At 50.6% G+C, this 20,368-nt stretch overlaps 1 long non-coding RNA gene across 2 annotated transcripts; it reads left to right on the top strand.

Annotated features, from left to right (window-relative positions):
• The first annotated feature begins 6,804 nt into the window (after positions 1-6,804).
• Positions 6,805-20,046, top strand: LOC108351689 (uncharacterized). 2 transcript variants are annotated; one of them, XR_010054150.1, is made up of 5 exons: positions 6,805-7,323; positions 9,291-9,337; positions 12,417-12,547; positions 14,609-14,659; positions 15,380-20,046. It is a non-coding gene; the product is annotated as an uncharacterized LOC108351689 (long non-coding RNA). The 2 variants fall into 2 exon arrangements; XR_001839348.3 differs by lacking the exon at positions 9,291-9,337.
• The last annotated feature ends 322 nt before the right edge of the window (positions 20,047-20,368 follow it).

The following is a 20,368-nucleotide window of genomic DNA, read 5'->3' as shown; positions in this document are numbered from 1 at the left end:
CTAGCGCACTAATGTAAGGCTAGCTCACCTTCTTTTGTTGTTTGTGTTTTGTTTGAGGCAGAGTGGCGTGTGTCAGGCTACACACGCCGTGCGTCATTGCAGATGACCCCTGCCTCGACCTCCTGAGAACTGAGATTGTAGGGATGAACCACCACATCCTGTTTACTCAGCGCTGGGGATCAAGATGGGGGCTTTGTGTGGGTCAGGCAAATCCTCTACCAGCTAGACATCCCCATCCCATTTTTCATTGTGTGTGTGTGTGTGTGTGTGTGTGTGTGTGTGTGTGTGTGTGTGTGTGTGTGCGCCAGAGACAATCCCTGGTTTTATTTTCCAGAACTCTCCACCTTGGTTTTTGAGACATGGTCTCTCACTGGCCCAGCGCTTGCTTGCTGATTGGGCCAGGCCACTGGCTGTCAACCCTCAGGGACCCATTCATCTCAGTCTCCAGCACTGTGATGTCACGTGTGCATGTGACTGTGCCTGGCTCACTTATGTGATGTTGTGTATGGTCTGGAGAATGTTCTATAACAACCCCATTTTTAGTTGTGAATGAATGAGCCTGTTTATTATAAGGCAAGCTGAAGTTAAAGGTTATATGGCAAATGATAGGTAGATATAGATAGATGATAGATAAACAGATATAGAGTTAGATAGTTAGCTAGATAGACGGACAAATATCAGCCAATTGGTCAGCTGGAGTTCCCGATAGAGTTCTGGGTAGAGCAGAAAGTCCCCTTGGGTGAGACTTCGAAGTAAAAGAAGAAAAAGCAACAGAGAGAGATGTCGTCATTCAACTGAGTGCTGACACCTAGCAGGAACAGACTGGGGAAGTCAAGGCAGTCCGCTAGAGTTCGGAATGCCCTTTCTTCCGTGACTTCTCTTTGCTCAGGCTCAGGCACTCTTATCTGGGGGATAAACACTGCTAACATCTGTTGGGAAGGGCCTGCCTGCCAGCCGTTCTTACGGGTTGCTTTACTATTCTGTCACAGTTAGAGGAGCCAGGACCGTCCAGGTCATCTGAAGCCAAAGGTTCACAGAGGACACTTGGCTAAACACAGGCAGTAAGTGTGTGTGTGTGTGTGGCAACCCTGTTTCCAGAGCCTGCTGCCCAGTGAGCTCACACAGCATAGGACAATTTACCATCGTGACATACATTCCATGAGGGTCTTGGAGGCATGTGTCAAACTTAGGTCTTTATACTTCTATGCAGGCACCTTACTGAACAAGCCATCCCTCCAGTTCAGTTTCTTTTCTTTTAGAAAGGATTTGTGTCTGTCTGTCTGCCTGTCATGTGGGTGTCTGTCTGCCTGAAGAGGTCAGAAGGCACCAGATGAAGCTAGAGCTATAGGCTGTTGTGAGCTACCCCACATGGATGTCAGCAGGAACTCAGGTCCTTTGGAAGAGCAGCATGTGCTCTTAGCTACCGAGCCATCTCTTCAGTCCACAGTTTGGGCGTTTTACTTTCATGACACAGATGTCCATGTGTGTAGTTGTATGTTCAGGGAGCAGTCAGGTGGTGTGTGCGTATGGACCACAGCACCTGGGATTAGGGTCTCCACCTGATCAAGGTGTTTGGGACCATTTGATGTGAGGCCCTTGGTCCTCCTTCACGTGGCTACAGGGCCACCTTCCCCTTTGCTACCTGACCTTGCATCTTTGCTCTTTCCTAGAGGCCTTGTCTTCTCCCTCAGCTGAGGACTTTACGTCCTGTCTCATTGAAGATATAGAAGCCACCAGGAGGGAATGTTCGAGGTTCCCCCACCACACCTGCCCCATCTTCAACAGTGTCTGTGTCCTCTGCTGTGGTCTCTGTGACCTCCACAGACCTGCAGAGAGGTGATCTTCGGGAGGAAAAAGGCAGTTCACTTGATTCAGGGAGACTCAGCAGCTGATGCTGGCTCAAATTTCAGGAGTGCGGTGGTTTGAATAGAGACAGCCCCATAGACTCGTGTATTGAATGCTTGGTCCATAGGTGGCACTATTAGGAAGTGTGGCCTTATTGTAGGAGATGTGGCCTTGTTAGAGCAAGTTTGTCACTGTGGAGGTAGGCTTTGAGGTCTTAAATGCTCAAGCTTCACCCAGTGTGAAAAAAAAAATCTAGTCTCCTTCTAACTGCCTGCAGATCAAGATGTAGATCTCTCAGCTCTTTCCCAAGCATAATAATGGACTAAACCTCTGAAACTGTAAACCAGCCCCAATTAAATATTTTCCTTTATTAGTGTTACCATGATCATTGTGTCCCTTCACAGCAATGAAACCCTAAGACACGGAGTCTGACCTGAGTGTTTTATTTTAAGCACAGCACAGTTTGATAAAAGTTACTGTGGTGATTAAGTCAATTCTGCAAGCACGACAAAGCATACATGAATCTCCCCGAGGACAAAGTAAGCTAAATACAGATCAGACATACTACAGTGAACTGCGCTGCCAAGTCCATAAAGATAGTGTGGTGGTTTGAATAAAAATGGTCCCCAGAGCCCCTTAGGGAGTAGCACTAAAGGAGGTGAACTTTGTTGGAGGAAGTGTGTGACTGGGGGGCGGAGCTTTGAGGCCTCAGAAGCTCAGGTCAGTTGTTCTTCAGCAGCCTGTGGAAGCGGATGTAGAACTCTCAGCTCCTTCTCCACCGCCATATCTGTCTGCACACTGCCCTGCTTCCCACCATAGTGAGAATGAACTAAACCTCCGAAACTGTGAGCCCTCCTCAGTGAAATGCTTTCTTGTATACGGATTGCTGTGGTCATGGTGTCTAATAAGCGTGCCTGCTCCAGCCTTCTGGGAGGATATCAGACATTGCATTTCTTCCCTTAAAGGGACAACCCCATGTGCTTAACAGTCTGGGTTCCCTAGAGCTTGTGGGTGAGCACAGAGAGCTCTGTGCCTCCTTTATTCTGCCCCCTCCCTGTGCTGAGACTACCCTCCCAGTCCAACCAAAGCCTTAAAATATAGGTAATAATGAGATACGGAATACTACATAAAGTGTGCATTTGAAAGCCTACAATTCAGTGGTGTGGAGCATAGACACGGAGTTATTCAACCCTCAACCATCCCTGATTCCTGAATATTTTCCCTGATCTTGATGAAATCCTGATCCATTAATAGCCACTCTGCTTCCAGCCCTGCCACCATCTATGTGCTGTCTGTGGAGAAATCTAGTATTTTAGATTCATGTCTTCTCAGCACTTCTTATCAACAGACTCACGTGATCTGGGGTCCATTGTGACTGGTTTCTTCCTCTTGGGCTGTTGTCCCTCTTGTAACTTGAAGCCCTGGCACTTTGTGCCTTTTTACGGTTGAGTAACATTCCTCTGTATGGAGCGAGCACATGTTGTTTAGTGGTGATGGACATTTGGGTTGTTTCTATTACTAACCCAGTCGTGTGTGTAGCAACCTTGGAAAAAGAAAAAGAAAATCAACCAAAGGTGAGGAGGCAGGAGGCCCACGTCTCAAATTCCTGTCTCCAAGGACGGTGTCTGAGAAGGTGAGCAGAGGCGTTATCTCTGGTTAAGTAACATCAGAGAATCAAGCGCAGGTGGCGTCTGGAAGGCAGGGAGAAGGAGCTGTTGGTTCTTTGTTTCAGTGTTTGGGACAATGTGTGCTCTCATCTTTTGCTCCTGTATCTGGGAGTGACTGCTGAGCTGTGGGTTAAACCCTGTGTTTAACATTCTGAGGAATTATCGTCCTTTTCCCCAAAGTGGCTGCTTCTTTCCCACTCTCACCAACAGTTCACCACAGAGGGGTCTGTGTCTCTGTGTCTCTGTGTTTGTGGGCACTTGTTTATTTCTTGCAGTTTTAGTTGGGGCTACTTGGGTGACCCTGTCCAGTGAGCCCTGGACATCTCTTAGCAAGGATCAGTGACCCTTCTCCTTCCGGACTTGGGGTCCAGGTACCGATCCCCCTCTCCCCCTGGCTTCCTCTCACCACTGTCTGGCCTTTCCTTCCCTGTTTCTCCAGTATTCTGACCTTGCGATGTCAGAGGGTCCTGGTGTCCAGACCATCGTCCCTCAGGCACAGGATCTTTTTTAGTGCCAGGATTTAATCGACACCCAAGTGCTATCGTTCAGCTCTAGACAGGCTCTTTCCTATAATTCCAGGTTCCGCTCCCATAGACATCTGACAAGCAACTCTGACCCCACAAATCCCAAATGGGGGTCCCCATTGATCTCCCTGAGTCCGTCAGTCTGTGTTTCAGTGTAGTACAGCGCATTCCTTCTGTAGCTTTGACCTCAAAGTCACTTCTGAGTCCTTCTCTCATGTCCCAGAAAGCCCTTTGCCTCTCCCCCTGCCTGGGCTCCTGATCAGAAGTTGCTTTGGTTTACTAACTGGTCTCCCTGCATCTTGACCTACAGGCCGCTCTCAATAGAACAATATAGCCCTGTAAAAAGGCAAGCTGGTAGACCAGTGATATGGCCTAGTGGTAACCTCCTATATAGTTTGCCCAAGTTCCTGGGTCCTCTCTCCACCAGCGCTGGATAATGCTGTTTTTCTCCATTGAGCCCAGCAATAAAGCACCAGGTTTTTGAAGTCACCTTTTGGGATCTGCCCCTCCCAACTGGGTCCCCAGATCTACCAGGTGGAATTGATTCCTACTTCAGTCTGAGATGAGCCAGGTCAGAAATCAACACGGCTCTTTCCTCACCTCCTGGATATTCCTCAATGTCCCTGGCTTTGTGAGGTCATGTCTGACCGCTTGGATTAGATCACAGTGTCCCAGGCTCTCCCTGTCTTCTTTAGATTCCTCCTTAGTGCTCAAACCTCCTATGCCCCTTCCTGCATATAGTACATGTCAGCTCCACTCGTTATAACTCTCTCCCGTCTATCTGTAACCTCCATCAAGGCTGGACTTGGGTCTTTTGGTTCATTCCTGTGTACCCAGCCTTCAAATGCTGAATTTGAATGGATTCGAATGAATCCATGCCCACATCCAGTTGTAGTGCTATTCCCTAAATGGCCAGCAGGTGGCAATATAACCACAGCGATGCTAGACTCCTGACTCCCAGCTAGCTACTTTTTGCAGAAGTTCACCTCAGTACCCCTAGTTCAGAGGTGACATTTTTGGATGGGCATGTGACAGTATATGTGCCTCTTGGGCCAAGCTTCTTCCTGTTTCTCTCCTGGTTGGACTCAGAGAACCTACCATTACCACTGGTTGGTGGAGGACTACCAATATCTTGCCTCCCAGGAGGCTCTGGGCCCAAGTAGGATACCAGGCAGCATGTGATGGATGAGCCCAAGAAATCGTTACGAGCCCCACAGCAGCCTAGGCAGTCTCCCTGGCCTTCAGTCACATCTCTGTCCTTCCTTCTGGGATGGGGGCAGGTACAGGGAGAGGGTGCTGCCTTGAGTTCTCGGGTTAAGACTAGAGAGACCTTGAAGATCTTTCTTCCCCGACATCCCTTGTTCCTCAGCAGGCGAGGAATGCTAAGGACCCTCTTGCATCTTGCAATCATCAGAACTCTAAGCCTAGATTAGGGCCCGTTCCCAGCTTTGTTGATTGCCAGCTGCATGACCTTGGTTAAGCGTGCAGCTGGGTTTTGCCATCTGGCTACTGGGAGAGACTTGCCTGTCCAGAAGGTTGTAAGGAAGGTGAGAGAGTCCCGGGGAGCATTCACAGGAGGTGTGAGGACTAGCGTCCCTTCACAGTCACCTAAGCAAACATGAATGAATGCGTTGCTTCGTGTACTCACGGCTGTGCACGGCTTCGGGAGGACTGGAGGGACCAAAGTGACCTTGCCTCTGCATTGACAGAGTCAGGAATGAATGGAAGAGATGGGCTCAAACCCACAGGAAGCCACGTTCAATAACTGACAGGAGAAGGTGTCAGCAAACTGCTCACGATGAATACCTGCTGATTGGGAGAGCTGGGGAAGGCCATAGGCTGGCCAGAGAGGCTGGGCTGTGGGAACAGGGAAGCCATGGTACACATGGGAACGGAAGGTTGGAGGTCATGGCTGTGGCCATGGAAGGAAGCAGCTGCATGGCCCCATCCCCAGCAGCACCCACGGTTGGTCTCGGGCTGGATTCTAGGCGCTGTTTTCAATCATGATCAATGTTACCAGATGGGGGGAAGAGAGACCATCTGGAGGTGTCCTGTCACTTGTGTGGGGCTGTGGCTGGCATCAGCTGTGGCCACCTGGCATCTGACCTGATCCGTCCCAGAGAACAGTTTGTGGGTGGACAGAGGGGTGAACAGGGTGGCACGCTGACACGCTGAGCAGAGGGTCCCTGTGTCACACGGAATGGCTGGTAGGATCTAGTACCGACAGCTTGAGCGTTGACCCCAGGGGTCCATTAGGACAATGCAGAGCCTGGGGCTGATCCAGCAGGATCCTGTGGATGGAAGACAGATGACTGTCACCGCCCTGTCCTAATGTCACCTTTGGGAAGCGTAAAACTGCCGAGAGCTCGTGAGAGCCGCCACAGCCAGTGGATGACAGATGAACACTAGGTTGTGAGCTCTGTGTCCTGCTGAGCCTGCTGTCACCATGTCCAGGAATCCCGTGCCTTGCACCACACGCCAGCATTTCCATATTGTTCTACAGCGAAGGACCTGAGGCTGTCATGGGATGAAGGGCAGGGAGGGCCACCCCTGCTTTACCCTTCCCCCTTTCAGAACTAAAGCTCGAACTACATCAAAGGTGTGCCCAGGGTGGCCAGCTTTCCACGTTAGTTAGTCCCGTGTCCCCATGCGTCCTGGCTCTCGAAGACTCCCCGAGAGAAGGCTTGAGGTGGCAGGAAAGGATATCGGAGACTGGTGCTCAGAACGGCAGCGCCATTTTCTGAAGCAGCTGACCTCTGTGGCCCTCCTCTGCCACGGGAGCTGCCATCCTGGATAGTCTGTCAGGCATGTTCCTGATTCTGGTCCTAGAGACCTGGATAGCCCTGCCCCTCTCCCTGTCTGCCCAGGCTCAGTGATGCTACCCTGCCTAGCGGTCTTCCTAGAACATAGAGCCTTGGCTGGTCCCTTGGGACCCCGGGGTTGGGACAGCCTGTCTGCTCTACCCTGCCCATCCCCCACAGCACAGAGCAAGGCTCACTCAGATTAATTAATCTGCTGCCCAGCCCGCTCCTCCGGCTTATCTTTTATTCATGGACAAGCAGCGTTCTTCGCTTTACGAGGACGGGCATCAATATTTCATCTCGCTTAGCCTGCCAGCTCCTGGCTCCTCTCCACCCCCACTCTGCTTCCCACTGGCTTTAGGACCTAGAGGGCTGGGTATGCTGGCCAGCCCAGAGTCATCAGATGGCAGGCTGCCTTCTCGGGCCTCTGACCTGTTCTCCACACCATCCCTGGCAGAGCAGGGATCTGCCTGGATACCTGTCTTCGTAAGTAAACGAGAGAGGCATGGGAGGTGGGGCTACAGGGCACGGGATGGGGTGCAGTGCCTTGAGGGATGTTGGAACATTCTGGGCCAGGTGTGGCTGATACAAGCGTGTCTTTGCCAGGTTGCTAGGATTCAAGATGAGGTTTTTTTTTGTTTTTTTGTTTTTTGTATGTTTGTTTGTTTTAAGTGCCCAGCGCTAGTCCTGGCACGATGTAAGTGACCCTTTAGGCCAGAAATCTTACTAATTCCCCTGACTCGTGTGCCTAAGTGGGACGAGTGAAGCAGGAGCACTGACTGACCCAGGAGCACCTGGACCATCTCATCAGATTAGCTTCCAGACCCTCAGCCTTGCCAGTAGGTGCTCAGAACTCTAGGGGCTGAACTTCCTGTCTGCTGGGGCTCAGAGCTGCCCACAGGGACCTTCTGGAAGGGAACAAATTTCGATGTGACATGCTTGAGTGGGTGGCTGTGTGAGTATCGGGGTACATATGCATATGAGAGAAAGAATGGGTTTTTTTTTAACTGGGGTTGGGGTGTCCCTAGCTTTCAGCTGATGCTCCAGAAAGTTACCAAGATTGTAAAGCAGGTTGAGTCGAGGGGGCGGGCAGTCCTGGGTGCCACTGGTGTGAAGTGTGAGTGTGAATACGGACAGTATTGCTGCACGAGTGCGCACAGTCTTCAAGAGCGTGGGAATGTACAGCCTTTTGAGGCCACTGAGGACACCGAGGAGCCTGGTGTCGTGGTTCTTTCTTGGAGGCTCTCCTGGGACCTGGTCCCCTCGGTTCACATGGAAGCAGTAATGTCCAAGTGACAATGGCAATGGTCAGCAGCCTTTTCTGGGCTCGTGGTCCCATTGTCCGTGTGCTGGGCCTGTGGCCATTGTGCGTGTGCATGTGAGTGTGTGTGCGTGTGCGTGTGCGTGTGCATGTGAGTGTGTGTGTGCATGTGCATGTGAGTGTGAGTGTGCGTGTGTGTGCGTGTGTGCGCGTGCGTGTGCGTGCGTGCGTGTGTGCATGTGAGTGTGTGTGCGTGTGTGCATGTGCGTGTGTGTGCATGTGAGTGTGTGTGCGTGTGTGTGCATGTGAGTGTGTGTGCATGTGTGTGTATGTGCATGTGTGTGTGTGCGTGCGTGTGTGTGTGTGCGCGTGTGTGTGTGTTTGTTTAGCCTCTGGCCCTGGCTTTGATGAGGTACAGGGTGGTGGACTGCCCCCTGACACAAGTCTTACAGGCTTCAAGAGGGTACCACGAGGGAGGCATCCACTTGCCGCCTCTCTCAGACCTTATACTCAGCCTTTCAAGAAAGCCACTGAACACGAAATACTCTCGGAACCCAACCACATCTCCCATCTGTGCAACATAATCTCTGGCCCCTCTGTGACCCCGAGGTTCGTGCCTGGCACTACAGAGCAGCTTGGAGAAACAGTCTAGGTCTCGAAGCCATGTTGCCTGACCCGCCTCCTGGGTACTGCTCCAGCTGTCTCCCTACCTCAGGTGCACCAGACACCCCTGCCAGAAACCCATACCTGGGGCCGTGAAGCCCTTTTCTCCTCCAGATGTTGCCTGGCGCACTCTCTAGCCTCCTCCTTCAGGTCTCTGCTGAAATGCTACCTCCTGTTTGAGACCCAGCTCTATTCTCTGTGCTGTTTCTGTGATTTCTTTCACAATATACACAGACTCCTCACAAGGCACCCAAGCACTTGCCCGTGTTTACTGAGCGGCAGCTTGTCTCCAGCCAGCGCAGTGAACACTCCGGGAACTTGGAGATCACGTTCACCAATTCATCCGTGGCAGGGATGGCTGTGAAAGGGCGGACCGGCATTATAGAGCGAATGCGTGAATTAATGTGAGTGCATGGATGAACGAATTGCTGTTACTTTTCCCTAAGGTCAAATGCTAGAAAATCCTTAGTATGCGTTAAAGACCTGTGTGGTCATTGATTCCTAATCTGGTCATTCTTTCATTTATCAGATATGCCTAATAAGTTCCTGCTACGCCCTAGACATGGCTTGCTGATGGTGAGTGTGTCTCCCCTTGGGTCCCGAGGCCTTTGTCCTGTTTTCTCTTCTGCTTTGGCCATCCCCATGCCAAGAGTCAGTTTAGTGAGACTTTCTGCATCTGAAGACCTCTCCTCTGAGTTCTTCTCATCTCTTCACTTCCCTCTTCACTGTCCTGGTGGATTTTAATGATGAGAGAATTCATTAAACAGACTCACAGTGACTGGCAACATGGAGGCTTGGATGGTCTCTCTCCGAGCTCTCTTGGCCGTGATCTCTGTATCTCATCTTTGTCTCTGGGTCTCTGTCTCCTGCTCTCTTCTTCTTTCACTGGTTGAATTGCTTTCTCAGACAAGGTCCCATCACTGTTACTGTGACAAAGTTATCCACCTTGATAACCAATCTTAGGTACTATTCTCATCCTTATTATCTCTCTCTCTCTCTCTCTCTCTCTCTCTCTCTCTAATGTGCATGTGCATGTCTGTGTGTACGTGCTTGTGTGTATGGAAGCCAGAGGTGACCTCTGGGTGTCTTCCTGAATTTTCACCTTAGTTTTTGAGACAGGGTCACTTTCTATCCTTTCTGGTTTAAGTAGCCTGACTGGCCAGCAAGTGAGAATCCTCCAATCAGCACCTCCCCAGTGTTGAGATTGCACACACAGACTGCCACACTTGGCTTTGTTACTGTGGATGCTGAGGATCCAACTTAAGTCCTTGTGCGTGTACACCAAGGGCTTTACAGAGTGATCTGTCTCTGTAACTCATTATGGTATTATATGTACTCTTTTCAACAATTTCAAGTCTTTTGGCAGAAAAATGTATGTAAATTATTGTTGTAGTTGTGTGTGCCTGTGTGTGTGCCTGTGTATGTGCATGTATGTGTATGTGTGAATACATGTGTGTGCATGTGTATGTGCCTGTGTGTGTGCATGTGTATGTGCATGTATGTGTATGTGTGAATACATGTGTGTGCATGTGTATGTGCCTGTGTGTGTGCATGTGTGTGTGCATGTGTGGGTACAAGTGTGTACCTGTGTGTGCACCTATGATTACATGTGTGTGAGTGTGTGCGTCTGAATGCACACATGTGTGTATGTGTGTGCATGTATGTGTGCTTGCTTGTGTTCCTATGTACCTATGTGTGTGCTTGAGTATGAGTGTATGTGTATGTGTGTGCATGTGTGTGAGTGTCTGTGTATATGTGCACATCTGTGTATATTTATGTGTGTCTGTGTAGATGTGCCCATGTACATATGCATGTATGTGAATGAATGGTTGTAAGTGTGTGCATGTGTGTGTATGTCTATGTACACACATGCGTGTACATATGTGTGTGCACATGTGAGTGTGACATGTGTGTGGCTGTGCGTGTGGCTGTGCGTGTGTGTGTGTGTGGCAGGGTTGGTTCTGGAGAGTGAAGCCAAGTTCAGATGACAGACTTGAGAGAGATGGGCTGGTCAGATGTCTTGCATGAGAAGACACAGCCTTTTGCTGCTGCCATTTCTTTGGTTAGGCTCCTTGGCTAAGAGTCAGTGTGGCCTGGCAGTGGCTTGGTGGGAACATCCTTGGATCCCTGCACTATTGAGGCTAGGGTGACTTTTGTCATCTGAAGTTTGGTGTTAGCAAAAGGAGTGATTGATGGGAATGGGGAGGCAGCAGTGATTGGCGGAGTAGGGGGGTGGCCAGGATTTATGGGCATCCCCCTACTCTTCTCCTGGGAGGGACATCCCTCTCATCAGCACCACAAGCTTAACCACTAGACCAACCTCTGGAGAAGAGAGTGATAGAGATGGAGAAAGCTTTTCTGGAGAATCAGAGGGGCCCAGGCGCTTTCGGCCCTGGGTTCAGGAGTTTTACTCTGACGCACAGCCCCTTCTTGTTCCTGAGATGATTAATCTTCACCGTCAACCTTCATGCATCTAGAATCACCCAGCAGACACACTTTTGGGTGTGCCCATGAGGATGCTCCCAGAGAGGTGTAACTGCGGATGGCAGAGAGCACGTATAGTGAAAGAGAAAGGGGGAGAGGGTGCAGACCACCGGCATTTCCTGCATGCTGCATCCTGACTGTGGGTGCAGTGTGGTCTGCCACCTTAGACTTCTGTGCCACAACTCCCATGCCTCGATAGTTTGCACCTTAAAACCAGGAGTCAAAGCAAGCTCTTCCTTCCTCAGTTGCTTTGGTCACAACATTGAGAAAAGTAGATAATACAGTAGCTTGTCTCTCTGTTCCCTGCTTAGGACGAAAGGTCATGGGGAGCAGTGGCGGCTGCTCCGTGCCAGGGCCAAGGCACCCTGGCTAATTGGCCCATGCCCTTGAACAAGCTAAGGAACTTTCCTGTTTGGCTTCTCTACCATGCACACTGAAGATAGTAACAGTGCCTTGCCTGGGGGCTTGTGTGAGGATTTAATGAATTAATATGATAAGGAACTAATTCTGCAGAACAGTTGCTTAGAGTGCTGCTCAATAAGGTCCAGCCACTATTATCGTCTGAGGAATTTGGAAAGCCGCCCCAGCAACTCCTCCTGGCTTGCACAGCCTGAGTGAGACTTCCCCTTCAGCTGGGCATAGCAGGAGACTCCTGTAATCCCAACGCTCAATAAGCTGAGGCAGGAGGATGGAGAGCTTGAAGTCAGATGGGGTTACATAGTGAGAACCTATCTCGAAGCCCAAAAAGACAAGTGAGAAATCCTTCTTCCCCTTATTTTGGGGGCTATAACTCCCCCACAAAACCTCTTTTTAAAACATACAGAAGAGTATCTGATAGGAATACAGTGTGAATATACTCGGGGGTTTTAAGTCTGGCTAAAGATATGCTTTCTCAGCTGTGAGATGTAAGGTCACTCCTCAGCCTCTCTGAGTTAAGGACGACCTTGAATTTCTGTCCCTCCTGCCCCATGATTTCTGTAGCATTAGGGATCTAACACAGCACCGTAAACTAGCACTCTACCAAACTCGGTCACACTCCAGGCCCCCTTTTCTTTGTTTGTTCACACAGTCTCTCAATTTGTAGTCCAGGATGGCTGCGGATCCTTGGCAATGTTCTTGACTCAGTTTCCCAAGTGTGAGCTACCGATCTGGTCTAATCTCTTTTCTTTAGATGAAATGACAGAAGACGTCTGCAGAGAGGAAAGGAAACAAGACGTTCGAAGGACTCAGGTGCAAACGGAAGCATTACTGTGCTCAGTCAGCAAACAGGCAACCTCCGGGCATCCCCAAGTCCTGTCCCAGGTTTGTGATAGACCCTGGTCTCACCCCAGGGGGCGATGTGGAGCCATCTCACCTCTTCCTGAGAGGACTGGAGAGACCAGTTGGGACTCAGCTGGGCTGGCTGTCTCTGCAGTAGGTGGTCTCAGAGGTTGATGACTATTCCATGGCTATGGTAGCGAGGCCCTTAGCTCCTGACCTGAGAGCTGGACGTACCTGGTGGGACATTCCTGGAAGGATGATTAAGATCCTTAGTGGAGACCCCTGCGGCCAGGTTGTCCCGGTCTGCTTTCTTCTCTCCACCTGCAGGCTGTCCTTACCTGTCCACTCTGAGCAACTCCCAGGCCTGGCATCTGTGCCCAAGGCCTCTGTGTAGTGCCAACTGCAGGAAAAGCACTATAGTGTCACCCCTGGCCCTTCTGGTACAGGTTTCTTGGAAGCCATTAGACCTCTGCAGACCTCAGGAGGGATAAAGTCTGGTCCAAACTAGGGGTTAAGCTTTGGACATGTCCTCATGTTTTACCGAGATTGCAAGGAAGAAGGGGGAAAAACCAAGTGAAAAATAGCCCCGTCTGGATTGTGCAGGGAGAAAGCAATTTCCTCTCCAAATCTCTTTTTCTGATTCTCAGAAGATGCAATTCGGAAATGTCCTAGTGGCTCTGACCAGAGTGTGGACCAGCTCACCTACAAGGCCTAGGGAAGGGGTTGGCAGGAACCATGGTGAGATACAAGGAAGGTCTTGGCAGACAGGAAGGGTGTGCTGGGGAGAATTCCAAGGGGAATGTCATGGGGGCTAGCACCCACAGGAAACCCTGTCCTGGGGTCTGTAACTTGGGAAATTGTGTGAGCAGAAGAACAAGCCTCCATGATAGGCCAGTACTTTGCAAGTTTCCTTAACTGGCAGGTTTTCTGGGTGCTGGGTAGTAGTATCTTGGGGGGCATTGTCAGACATCTAGGGTCCTGGCATGGAGTATCAGAGGCATCTGGACAGGCTCCGAACCCTCCCTGGTGTGTGCTGTGTGTACTGCGGTCAGTCAGCAGTGCTGTTCTTTCATAGCTCTCAAGAAGTGACTATGAGAGTCCGTCCTGGAGAGCCACAGGCTTCCTCAGGAGAGGCAGGAAGCGATGACTGAGACCCCCAGAGTCCTCTCAGGAGCCTTCCCCTTCCTTTGACAAGATGCTGACCCTGTAACCTGAATCCATCACCCATCCTCCAACTAGCCCAGAAGCAGCTACTGCCTCCAAGCAGCTAAACCATCACCTTGCTATCCATCCATCCACACCGCCACAACCAGTCTATTTCCCTACACCCTGCCATATTGCCAAGCCACAGTTTTCTAAGCTATAGAGCAAACTGCTCATCAAACAGGAAACCCACCTGCTCGTTTACTCCTCCTCATCTTCCACCCTAGTTTACCATCCGATCCATCCATCACCGTTTCCTCACTGTCCAGTCAGGAGTCAGCCTCTACCAGGTGATAGCAACGGAAAGGTTGAATGTAAAGAACTGAAGGCCGGAGAGATGACAGTTGGTAGAGTGCCTGCCAGGTGTGCTGGAGCCTGGGATTCAATTCCCAACACCTCCTGAACTGGGAGCGGTAGGGACATCTGTAGTCCTGGCGCTCGTGATTGGGAGGCTGGATGACCAGAGGTTCAGAGTCATCCTTGGCTACATATTGAATCTGAGGCCAACCTGAGATACATGAGACCCCACCTTAAAATTAAAACAAAAGCCAAACTACCACCCAGATCTCCAAAGAACTACTGATTATAGATTTTCTACCATAGTAAAGGATCGTAGGTCTTCTCTCAAAAATACAGAAATGGCTGGACCAGGACCAGTAGGAGAACACATCCCTAGAGTCTGGAAAGTTGGAGCTAAGCAGAGCATTGAAGGTTGGATTAATCAGGAGGAAGTCCTCCCATCCCAGCACTCCTAGGGCAGAGACCCGAGCCTTGTCTGAGAAGGGACAGCCAGCCATCTGGGTGGCTGCAGTTTGATGGGGTCCCACATTGCTGCTGGAGGAATGGGATGTTATTTGCTGTGGCTCATGGGCACTGGTAGAAATATCTTTCCTTCAACAGAGTCCTTCCAGCCCCACGTCCCACACAGCTGAACAAAGGAGGAGCAAGGAGGTAAGGGAAAAAATGGGCCGTCTGCCCAGCAGCCTCCTCCCAGTCTGTTATTAGGTGCTCCCTGTGCAAGCTGGTTTTCCCAGCATACATCTGTTTTGGCCTCTGTGCTCTGAGCAGTGGAGGGCCCAGCAGCAAAAACTTGGGTCCAAACTTGAAGAGGGGACCCCTGGGAGTCTATCCAAAGAGTTAGATATGGTCTGGGGTGTTGTTTAGAGGTCAAGTGTTGGCCCAGCGTGTATAGGCTCCTTTCAAGTGCAGAAAGACAAGCAAACAAACAAACAACTGAAGTAAACACCATGAGTACACGGGGGCTAAGCTGATAACTAGCTGTGGTCAACAAGGACTTGCCACAGGGGCTGTCTGCAAGCTCTGATGTTGACCGGGAGGGGACCACTATGGCCTGACTAAGAAACAGCTCCATGGATTTGGAAAGGGAATGGGCATGGGAGTTGGAGGGAAGAGGCTCTTCTGATACCTCAGGTGTCAGGAAGGACCAGGCACCAGCAAGACACAAATGAGAAAGACACAAATGAGAGTTGAGAGAGTCCAGGATATAGTAGCTGCTTGGGGACTGCAAGGTGTGGGTATGTATCTTGTCACTCTGCGCCATTGTGAGGAGGGGCTAATCATACAGTCAGCTTCTTCCCCAGGTAATAAACCAGGCTTCTGTGTGGTAGATGCCCTTATCAACAAGGAAGAAAATGACTTTTTCTTTTTAAGGTTTGTTCCACATCAGGCAGACAACAGAAAGGACTTCCAGTCCAGTCCAAATCAGGAGACTCATGAATCTAATTGTCTGTGGGCCGTCAGAAAGAGATTCACACACATCTGTGCTGGATGACAGATTGACCAGGGAAGAGTCAGGGGCATAACTGTAATGACCCTTCCTAACCTTGTTAAAGTGTTCCTTGTGGCCCAGGTCTACCTGCTCTTAGGTTCCCATGGATGGCTCAAGCACCATTAAGCATCTTGGAATAAAAATCTGACTTCAGAATCAATTGATGGAGAAAGGTTCCTCAAACATTTCCCATAGAAGGTAATTAAATTCCAATAGGAGAAGATGGAGCGGCTGGTGACGGGCGGTGGGGGCCCCCGCGCTGGCGCCGGGCTGCTGAGCAATGAAATCACGGGCGTGCGCAGCTCAGAGCTGGCAGCCGCACAGAGGAAACGGGAGCAGTCAAATATCTCCCTCCTTGTTGAGTTCCATTTACATGTTTATAATAGAGGTTCTTAAGGCCCTAATGAGAAGGCTGCTCATTGCAGGGAAGAGGATGATTAAGGTTCTGCCAGACGAGATCAGGGACGGGAACAAAGGACTGTTAATTACTACAGAGGGACCAGGGAGAGCCAGGCCCAGGCTCACCCAAAAGCCTTGCCAGACTGGTGCCGCTCTGCTTTCCCAACATCCCCTGCGCAGATGACTCCTGAGGAGTGGGCGGGGCAGCTCTGGGGGCTACATTCTCTGTCTCTGGGGCCACATTCAAAGACTCTCCCAAGGGAGTAATTCCAGGCTGGACCGTGGAGCATGCTGCTGTCTAATCTGAAGATGCCCCTTGGGGATCGAGGGAGCAGAAGACACCACACTGCTTGCTTGGTCACTGTGTGGCTCACTCGAAAGCGTCTTACTTGAACTTTGGGCCTTATAAAGGGACATCACCGGAGACAGATGAAAAATCTCCTCTGCCCAGCCTGGCGGATGCCCAAGAGACTTAGATCCAGGTCAGAATCATGTCTCCTGATGCCAAAGTGGGGCCTTGTTGGCAACTAGAGTTCATGGTATGTGAGAAAATGACAGATGTACTTGTCATGTTCTGAGAACTATCCCATATTACTAAACATCGACTGCGTTCATGCACTGAGTGCCTGTACCGACGTGAACTATATGGCCATGTTCTGAGCACCTGTACCAGCATCCTGCACTGGGCACCTACAGCTCTGTGCACGAAGAACCTACACCATTGTTCACCAAGCAAATATACAGTTGCGTGCACTGAGCGCCCGTGGTGTCCTAGACTTTGTTGATATTACATCATCAAGCTTTCAAACCCACCCAGAGTGTAGATGAGTTATCCATTTATCCGCTCAGCCTGAAAAGGCAGAGGTCCCAAGAAGTTAATGATCTACACGGGGCACCTCACTAGTCAAGGTAGTCACCTCACTAGCAGACATGGGCTTTGAACCCTGGTCTGACCCTAAGCCTGTTGATCCCAATCAGTACATGATAGTGGATGCTCAGGAGACAGTGGTACACCATGTATGGTGGTGTAGACCATCAGTGCATGGTGGTGTGGATGCTCAGTGCGTGGTGGTGTAGATACTCAGTGCATGGTGGTGTAGACAGTCTGTGGTGGTGTAGATGATCAGTGCATGGTGGTGTAGACAGTGCATGGTGCTCAGTATACAATGTGGATGCCCAGTTCAGAGTGGTGTACATGCCTAGCACACAGTAGCATAGGTGCTCAGTATACAATGCAGGCGTTCAGTACAGTAGTATAGGCTCTCAATATACTACAGTAGATGTGCTCAGTGCAGAATAGTAACCTCCCCATTCTTTGGGTATGAATTGGGGGGGTCTGAGGCTGAAGACATTGGAAATCTCCCTATGCCTCCTGTAGATACTAAGGGCTAACTGAATGTATGCATAGGCCAGTGTTCTAAAGCTTGGCTCTGATTCCAGTTCCTCTTCTTGTGAAGGGAGTGTTGGGCAATATCAAGGATGAAGAGGAATTCTTAGTCTGGCTGGGAGGAGGTAGAGACAAGAAGGGTATTTCTATTACTATTTTTATTTATTTTTGTTACCCAACCCCAAGGCTCTGGGGCTCAGGTTCAACCTGGGGTTAGGGTATTGATGTCAGTACTAGGATTAAGGCTGGGAATAATGAGCAGGGTTAAAGGAAGGCACGAGGTTTCCGCTTCAAGTGTGAGGTCTGGGTGGAGTCCTGGATAGAGCAAGCTCTAAGACCCAGGGTGGCTAAGGACTCGGTTACTGTCAGCAGCCTGTTCTACCTGAGCTAGAACTCTCCTTAGCACTGGTTATGCCAGGCAGTCCTGGGGTTTGCAGCAAGGGTCACAGCTGTGGGCTGGGTCAGGAGCTTGGCAGGGAACGGGCCTGGGAGACAGGGAGCGACACCGTGGGAAGTGGGCAGCTATGCAGCGGCAGGCAGGATCTGAAGCCAGCACCAAGGACAGCTCCAGGAGGGCGTCAATAAGGAAGCTGCTGGCATTTCCCACCTGCTTCCCCTCAAGCCATGACATCACAGTCACAGATCCCCAAGAAGACCAAGGTAACGACAGATCTTCCAGGACCCTGGTCTCTCGATGTGGGTACCAGTTCGAAAGCTCAGGTTTGGATAATTGTTTTTCTAACAATGCACTGCCATTTCCATGTAATCCCCAGGTTCACTTGCCTCAGCATGACTTTCTCCTCCTCTGATCCCTCCCTTCCCATAGGGAAATTAGAAGTCTCCTTATCTTTTTTTATTCCCCTCATCTTGTTGTCTGAGCCCTCGGAATGAGTCCTGGATGACTGGGTTTTTGTGGCAGGCACTCAGGGTAGACAGGTCTGTTCCTGTACCATTGTCAGTATGAACAGCAGACTCTCAAGAGAAGAAGCCTTGGAGAAAGCAACACTGTCATCATTTCCCAAAGGAACGGCTAGGGCTTGGTGATGGGGTTCTTTCATGGAGCAGGATTCTGTCCTCCTGGAATCTCACCGTGAGTGCCGGTGTAGATGGGAAGAGAAGGGGGAAGTCTATTTGACCTAGGTGTAAATGCTGGGGTATCCCGGTCCATCTGCAGCACAAGGCTCAGCATGCCAGCTCCTCATTGATCTCCATGGCACTCACTGAGTGGAGCTAAGGAAGTTAAAGGTCCAGAGAGGTTAGGTCACAAGTCAGTCCCCTCAGGTCACAGAAATAAAAGGTCCAGAAGTCAAATAAAGCCCTCTGGATGCAAGTCCTAGAATCTTGGAAGGGATTCAGAAAAGTCTTTCTGCAGGATATGAGTTCAGGGCTGCTGGAATTGGGGACTGGGTATTGGGGCGGGGGGAGGAGCTGAAATGGAAGGAGAAGGTATAGAAGAGAGACTGGCTGATTGAGACAATGGAATGAAGCCGACATGTCTCTATGGGCTAGCCTGCGCTAGGCCTTTGCCCACTGTAGAGGGGCAGAGAACTTTCAAAGGGGGAATTTCAGCTCTTCTCTCCAGCAGATGAACTCATGCTTGGAGTCTGCTCTCCTGTGAGATATAGGGGATGGGGAGAACAGCAGCCAGAAGAAACCCCACTGACATTGCTACGAGAGGCACAGTGAAGATCACCTGTCTCTGTCAAGGGGCCTTCTACCAGCTCCTCCTATGCCTTGTTCCCCTCTCCCCGCAGCCAGACTATGATCCTTGGTCACAATTCTAATCTCCTTCATCCTCCATCCTCTTCTTGCAATTGGAGGATCCTTCCTGGGATTCTTATGGGACTCCCTTCCCCGTATTTCATTTTCCATGTCAAACTCCACCTCATTGGGTCTGTGGGTTCCTTGGAAATGGGTTGACAGATGCTTAGCTCTACAGGGATGCCACCAAAATTCAAGGAAGCCAGTGCTAACATTGATTATGCCTGGGCATCAGGTGCCATGCCAAGGTTCCCATGGATCCTCAGGGCTACCCCTCACCACCCTCAGCTCCTCAGCACCCATTGCTTCTTGGTTTTGGAACAAGAGTGAAAGAGGTCCAGCCCAGCTTTCTGCCCCCTACCCTGAGGCCCTGTCCTAGTGCCTCTCCCTTTCCTGTCCGTAGGAAGCTCAATCCTGCTCTTCTCATCTCCCAGATAGCATGTGGTGAGCACATGACCTCTAAATTAGAGGCCCACTGGTGTCGTGACCCCGTTTCCTGCTTGTATTTTGACTTCTATTGTTTTTGTGTTGTCAGTTTTCATGGAGGACTCATTGTCTGCCTGCCTTTCACAGCTCCTCCTCCCGGGGGCTTCTAGCATTCTCAGGCTGAGCCTGCATCCTGGGGCAGATCCCCAGCCCCAGCCCATGTCAATCATGTCGCTGGTAGGCCTCATGTGACAGAGGTGGCATCTTCCAGCATATCCCTGGGCCCAGAGGACTACCATCACATTGAAGCCATTCGATGAGACCGTCTTCAGTTCACTGGTTGTTCAAATGAAGCACATCCCAGAGCAGCCTGCTGGGCTTATTAAAACCCGATGTTAGCCCAGATCTGCCCCCATGCTTGGTTTCCGACTCAGTAAATAAGGTCTGGGGCCCGAGAGTCTGCATTTCTAGTAAGTTCTCAAGTGGTACGGATGCTGCTGGCTGGGGAGACCATACTTTAAGAACCACTGCTGGTCTCAGAAGACTTACTTGCTCTTTTGATTTAAGGGCATTGACTGGAACACCCTCATCCTGGGAGGCTGGGGCTGGTGAGCAGGAACTGACCCCCCCTCCCCATCATGGAGACCCAAGCATTGATGCCTACAACTCTCACTGCCACCTCCTAATTGAATCTGTGTGGAGAAATTAGGGGGAGGAGCTGAGAGGGGTGGGAGTTGGGAAGACGGCTGCATATTGAATGCTATTCCCAGATTTGAATGTCCTGGGTTGGCAGGTCTGTGCCACTGTGAGACAGCTTCACCCTAGTGATTAGGGGGATGGACCCAGCTGGGGTGGGGGTGCAGAATGAGGGGCTCCTGGGAAGTGTGGAGAGATAGGT

This window comes from Rattus norvegicus, chromosome 8, assembly GCF_036323735.1.
Source record: "Rattus norvegicus strain BN/NHsdMcwi chromosome 8, GRCr8, whole genome shotgun sequence".
In the NCBI taxonomy this organism is placed as follows: Eukaryota; Metazoa; Chordata; class Mammalia; order Rodentia; family Muridae; genus Rattus; species Rattus norvegicus.
Note: the sequence above shows the minus strand (reverse complement) of the source record. Positions and strands in the feature narration are given on the sequence as shown.